Consider the following 7,020-nt stretch of genomic DNA (forward strand, 5'->3'; position numbering starts at 1 on the left):
TCCACTTCATAAAAATAACCTCATCTCTCCATCTCTTTCTGGTCTCGCTACAACAGTAAACATGATCTCCGCATTCCTGACGAGACACCGCGTGATGTTCACCGTCACCGGCAATTAATTGATCTGAACACCATCGGATAAAATCTCCCCTCATTCATCTAAATAACAGCCAATACAATCAACCTCCTTTCTTTATCTAATACCAGCGAATATAGTGAAATGCCCCCATTCATCCAGTACCAGAGGACAAAATCGTGTTCCCTCTAATTCTACTAAGTCAGCAAAAACAAGCTGAGGTTGATGAACGAGGCGGCGCGGTCAGCATTGAAGCGGACGGGTAACAACAGCAGAAGCCCCTGGACATGCACTCAGTTGCCACATTACCAAGTACAGGAGGTACATGTTAAAGTGCCCACTGAGCGAAGAATTGCCTAATTTTGTCTGCGGCCAGTGAGAATTAATACAATATTTGTTAATATAAATATCATTGCCACATCATCTAGTCTTTCCTAAAAAATGCACAATCAGAGCAATAAAGCAACAGATGGCAAATCCGTGCGATTTTAAAGACAATATTGATATGGTAGCAATAGTGGAAATACTGCCCTGGCGAGTGTGGTTATTAAAACACCATGACACAGCCCAGTACCAACCCTGTGCTTACCTGCCGCTGGACTCCTGCCTCTGGTTTCAGCGAATCCGAGCATCTGAATTTTATGGGCCCTAACAGTAAGTGATCACACCCTGGGCAATGTTCAGTCGCTAACACGCTGATAAACCTGAATTTCAGTCTATCCAGCATGTAACCCCACACCCTGTTCCACAACGCTTGTGTTGAACCACACAAAGACTCATCTTGCCTGAATGAGTCTTTCTAAACTGTGGTCCGAGCCAGAATTAATACTTCAGAGCATGATGCAATGTTTATCTTTCTCTGGATAATTTGATCTGCTCCAGAGAGGAAGAACAACCCCAATCCTGGTTCCGCTCGTTGGTTTCGTCGCTTTGATATATTGTTCACCTTGGGTCCAGTTTATTCTCAGAATATAAACCTCAGTGGCAGTTCAGGGCAAAGATCGCTGTGGGTTTATTGCACAGAGACAGCAGAAGGAAGCGCGCCGTGAACTCAGATGAAATATTATGCGTTTGGATTAATGTTTTCTTTTCAACAGTGGAGATTTCATTTCTCCAGCTTCAACTGTGCCCCCATTGTGTGGACTTCCATTGATTTTAACGCCAACCCGCTTTGAAGCCAACGTTCACAGTTGTTCTCAGTTGGAACATGAGGGTAGTGGTCCGCTTGTGACTCGGCTGTGCCGAGATTACCATCTCCCGGAGATAACTACCAGTCAAAGTTGACAGCGAGAGAAGTAAACCCTTCTCCTTCAGTTTATTGTTTACTTACAGATCGCAGCAATCAGATGAAATTAAGACAATCTCCCGCTGGTGAATTTGCCTGACATCGCATTTACTTTACACATACATCAACCGTTTCTCATCTGTGACTGATGGAAAAACTCTGGATATTAAATTCAGCGGGTCTATTTGTCGGAAGTTTCTGCTGGCATATTAATTAGTAGCAGGACATTCGGCCTCTCAGTCCTGTTCTGCCAGTGTCTATGATTCTAGGATCACGACTGAACTGTGATCTGAACGCCCAAGCCTGCCACCGCCTGCAACACGTCACACTTGTCTGTCAAGAATCTGTCTTCTGTGGAATTAAACACACCAAAAAGACTCCACTTTGGAAACTTTGAGGAAGAAGATCCCAAAGACACACTATCCCACCTCCTAAAAGTAACCCTACCTATTTTCACCTGTTTCAGCCCCCCTTAAAGCAGCAAACATGTTTTCCACATTGCTGCCAAGATGTTTCGTTATGTTGTACATTACCAGCAACCGCTCAACTCATTTATCGAAACAAGCGGATAAAAATCCTCTCATTCATCTAAATAAATGCGAATAGCATCATCTCCTCATCTTTGTCCAATACCCGCAAATAAAGTCAAATTCCCACATTCCTCCAGTAACAGGGCAAAATATGGATTTAATTCTATTTCTACAAAGTCCGCGAAAACAATGTTCATAGACAATTCCTCACCAGGGAATTCAAGTAAACCATCTACCGGAAAATCTAGAGTGGAACTCTTAAAGCGCTGGACGTAACGAATCATCTATCAGACAGCTCTTGCAGGCAAGCGTGTGCCAAACACATTGCTTCCCTTTCCATCGGACTACACTGGTGAGGTCGGGAGGGGGATCCTGACGACTTGGTATCCAGTGACCCGGATAGGTCACTGGATTTGTGACCCGGAGAGGTCGCTCCAGTGCCTCTGTTCGCAGCGACAGGACAAACACAGGAGGCAGCAGTTAATTAGGGGGTAGGTCGACCCCACAGACTGGCACGGTATGCACCTGCAGAACTACAGCAAGCGCTGCTGCTTTAAAATTGAACTGGACAGTCATAGCAGTCGTCCCAGCTCTGCAAGGGACTGACCCTTCGCGCATTACATTTCCATTGTCCTTCAATACAGACGAATGCCATCGTCATCTTATGGTCTTATTGCCCACTTATAAAGAAGGCACGGCAGCCGTTCTGCTTTGCTGGAAGATTGCAAAGATTGGGCACGTCTTCTAACCAAGTTCTGTTATACGCGCGGTGGGGTGTATAGGAGCCTCAGGTTCAGCAACAGTTTGTACCGCTCAAATCTCAGGCTCTGTAATCAGAGTGGATAACTTCACTCACTCCAATACTGAGTTGATTCTACAAACTATGAATTCAGTTCCAATAATTTATAACACATGTCCTATTTACTCCAATATTATTCTTATTATTATTATTTATTTTTGTGTTTGCATAATTTGTTGTCGCTTGCACATTGTCTGCTTGTCTGTTGTCTGTAGTTCTTCATTGATTCTATTGCGTTTCTTTATATTTGCTGTGAATGCCCTCAATAAGATGAAACTCGGGGTGGTGTATGCTGTCATCTCTGTACTTTGATAATACATGCATTTTGAGCGTTCATCTTTGAACAGTAATATGGATTCTATTCAGCTTTCCGGTTCAGTTTTACGATGATCTTTACCTTTATGACTCAGCAAACATGTTCGCTATCGGCTGCCCACCAAATTCTGCCTGACTGTCAACACTTTAAATGGAAGTTTTGAACAAAAGACCCGCAATAAGTATTGACAAGATTTCAATCGGGTAGACGTCATCAAATTCTGGCGACGTATCATTTACTAACTCTAAAATATATACAAGTGGGGGATGTTTTTTCAAGGAAAATCAGGAACAACATGGTCAGTGCAAGGATTCTCTTCAATCTGCAAGACCTCGTTTTTAAACTTCTGACAACATACGTCGACACACATTTGCTTGCCGTATCCACTGCCAGAGACTCAACTGAAGGCGAATTACGAAAGGTACTGGTAATTGAAAACTGTTGATCTCAAGTGGACAATAGTGTTATATGAAAGATACCGCACCCAAGCTTTGGAAAATCCTTATACCATCTATGATATGATGAAATGCTTTATTGAGATCCGGTGCACAAAATACAATGGCCCTTCCCCACCTATTCATTTCGTTACTGCTCTGAAACCTAAAAAGCACATCCCAGAACTTTATTCCTTTACTTTATAATAATTTATCTTCCAATGACCCTGCCCTTCAGTAAATTGTTCGTCTTTCATGAGACTCTTCAAGAAATGAACAATATGGGAGATGAGATTCTACACTCTTTGGTTAAAGTGAGACCTCAACTATGTAGAAAGACGGAGTACAGATCACAATCACAATCTAATTCTCATCTCATCTCATGCCTCCAACTCTCCGTCGGCCTCGGAAATTCCAGGCAGCCTTTTTCTCCTTTGGTTTAGTACGCCGGTGGTTCCACGATTTTCTAAGAATGTCTCAGCAGAGCAAATAGTATTTGTAGAATTTTAACATGGTTTTCGCCACGATTCTGAGTTAATTGCAAACTGAACACTTAAATCGTTTCCCTCAGATAGTATGCCGTCTCTATCTCAGGACAGACAATGGTTGGGGCTGATGTTATTTGGCATGAACGTCCAATGGGCGCTAAATGTAGGAATTATCTCAGCTCATATTCCTCATCGTAGCTACCCACTGCTGTGGGCTCCGGTTGCGTTCTGATTATTTCTTGTTTGGACCCCAAGGTTCTACTGTCCCGCGCTCTCTGAAACGTGATATATTAACCTGATCAATAACAGATGCTGAATCAGGCAGAATCTGAAGACAATCATAGAGTCATAGAGAAGTACAGAACAGAAACAGAGCATTCGGCCCATTATTGCCTGCCAAAATCGCTTAAAATGTCAATTTCTATCGATATACCGTAGCACTCCCTATCGCTACTATCCTTGTACAAATCCAAACTTCTCTTAAAATTTGAAACCAAGCTCGCCTGCACTACCTGTTCTGGCAATTATTTCCACACTATCACGACCCTCGGGATGAGAAAGTTAATCCTCATGATCCCCTTAAATGTCTTAATTTTCTCCATTAATCCATGACCTCCGGTTGTAGCCTCGCCCAACTTCAGTGGAAAACGCCTAATTGAACATATAGAATAGTACAGCACAGTATAGACCCTTCGGCCCATAATGTTGTGCCGACCCTCAAACCCTGCTTCCCTTATAAGCCCCCCACCTTAAATTCCTCCATATACCTGTCTAGTAGTCTCTTAAACTTCACCAGTGTATCTGCCTCCACCACTGACTCAGGCAGTGCATTCCACGCATCAACCACTCTCTGAGTAAAAAAAAAAAATCCTCTAATATCCCCCTTGAACTTCCCACCCCTTACCTTAAAGCCATGTCCTCTTGTATTGAGCAGTGGTGCCCTGGAGAAGAGGCGCTGTCTATCCACTCTATCTATTCCTTTTGTTATCTTATACACCTCTATCATGTCTCCTCTCAACCTCCTTCTCTCCAAAGAGTATAGCCCTAGCTCCCTTAATCTCTGATCATAATGCATACTGTCTAAACCAGGCAGCATTCTGGTAAATCTCCTCTGTACTCTTTCCAATGCTTCCGCATCCTTCCTATAGTGAGGCGACCAGAAAGGGACACAATACTCCAAGCGTGGCCTAACCAGAGTTTTATAGAGCTGCATCATTACGCCTGTTAAACTCTATCCCTCGACTTATGAAAGCTAACACCCCATAAGCTTTGTTAACTACCCTATCCACCTTTAAGGCAACTTCCAGGGATCTGTGGACATGCACCCCCAGATCCCTCTGCTCCTCCACACTACTAAGCACCCCGCCATTTACTTTATACTCTGCCTTGGAGTTTGTCCTGCTAAAGTGTACCACCTCACACTTCTCCGGGTTGAACTCCATCTGCCACTTCTCAGCCCACTTCTGCATCCTATCAATGTCTCTCTGCAATCTTTGACAATCTTCTACACTATCTAAAATACCAACAACCTTTGTGTCGTCTGCAAACTTGCCAACCTACCCTTTCTACATCCACATCCAGGTCGTTAATAAAAATCACGAAAAGTAGAGGTCCCAGAGCAGATCCTTGTGGTACACCACTAGTCACAACCCTCCAATCTGAATGTACTCCCTCCACCACCACCCTCTGCCTTCTGCAGGCAAGCCAATTCCGAATCCACCTGGCCAAACTTCCCTGGATCCCATGCCTGTGACTTTCTGAATAAGCCTACCGTGTGGAAACTTGTCAATTGTCTTACTAAAATCCATATAGATCACATCCACTGCACTACCCTCATCTATATGCCTGGTGACCTCCGCGAAGAACTCTATGAGGCTTGTTAGTCACGATCTGCCCTTCACAAAGCCATGCTGACTGTCCCTGATCAGACCATGATTCTCTAAATGCGCAGAGATCCTATCTCTAAGAATCTCTTCCAACAGCTTTTCCCAACACAGACGTAAGGCTCACTGGTCTATAATTACCCGGACTATCCCTACTACCTTTTTTGAACAAGGGACAACATTCGCCTCCCTCCAATCCTCCGGTACCATTCCTGTGGACAACCAGGACGTAATGATCCTAACCAGAGGCTCAGCAATCTCTTCTCTCGCCTCATGGAGCAGCCTGGGGAATATTCCGTCAGATCCCGGGGGCTTATCTATCCTAATGTATTTTAGCAACTCCAACACCTCCTCTTCCTTAATATCAACATGCTCCAGAACATCAACCTCACTCATATTGTCCCCACCTTAATCAAGTTCCCTCTCATTGGTGAATACCGAAGAGAAGTATCCATTGAGGACCTAGCTCACTTCCACAGCCTCCAGGCACATCTTCCCACCTTTATCTCTAATCAGTCCTACCTTCACTCCTGTCATCCTTTTGTTCTTCCCATAATTGAAGAATGCCTTGGGGTTTTCCTTTACCCTACTCGCCGAGGCCTTCTCATGCCCCCTTCTTGCTCTTCTCAGCCCCTTCTTAAGCTCCTTTCTGCCTCCCTACATTCCTCAATAGACCCATCTGATCCTTGCTTCCTAAACCTCATGTATGCTGCCTTCTTCCACCTGTCTAGATTTTCCACCTCACTTGTCACCCATGGTTCCTTCACCCTACCATTCTTTATCTTCCTCACCGGGACAAATGTATCCCTAACATCCTGCAAGAGATCTCTAAACATCGACCACATGTCCATAGTACATTTCCCTGCAGAAACATCATCCCAATTCACACCCAGAAGTTGTATCCTTATAGCCTCATAATTTGACTTTCCCCAATTAAAAATGTTCCTGTCCTCTCTGATTCTATCCTTTCCCATGACAATGCTAAAGTCCAGGGAGCGGTGGTCACTGTCCACCAGGTGCTCACCCACTGAGAGATCTGTGACCTGACCTGGTTCATTACCTAGTCCTAGATTTAGTATGGCATTCCCCCTAGTCGGCCTGGCAACATACTTTGACAGGAATCCGCATTCACCTTGTCAAACCACACATAATTGCGTATACTTCTATCAAATCTCCTCCCACTCTTCTACGTTCTAAAGAATACAATCCT

At 44.1% G+C, this 7,020-nt stretch overlaps 1 protein-coding gene across 5 annotated transcripts in view; it reads right to left on the bottom strand.

The window, feature by feature from the left end:
- Positions 1–816, bottom strand: part of LOC134341650 (NACHT, LRR and PYD domains-containing protein 3-like) — a 49,305-nt gene extending 48,489 nt beyond the window's left edge. For 3 of the 5 annotated variants that reach the window (XM_063039552.1, XM_063039551.1, XM_063039550.1), the window contains exon 1: positions 665–816. The gene's annotated coding sequence lies outside the window, so the exon portion shown is untranslated. The remainder of the gene's footprint in view (positions 1–664) is intronic. The other 2 variants (XM_063039555.1, XM_063039554.1) reach the window with 1 other exon arrangement.
- Between the last annotated feature and the right edge of the window lie 6,204 nt (positions 817–7,020).

The sequence above is a fragment of the Mobula hypostoma genome, unplaced genomic scaffold, assembly GCF_963921235.1.
Source record: "Mobula hypostoma unplaced genomic scaffold, sMobHyp1.1 scaffold_36, whole genome shotgun sequence".
In the NCBI taxonomy this organism is placed as follows: Eukaryota; Metazoa; Chordata; class Chondrichthyes; order Myliobatiformes; family Myliobatidae; genus Mobula; species Mobula hypostoma.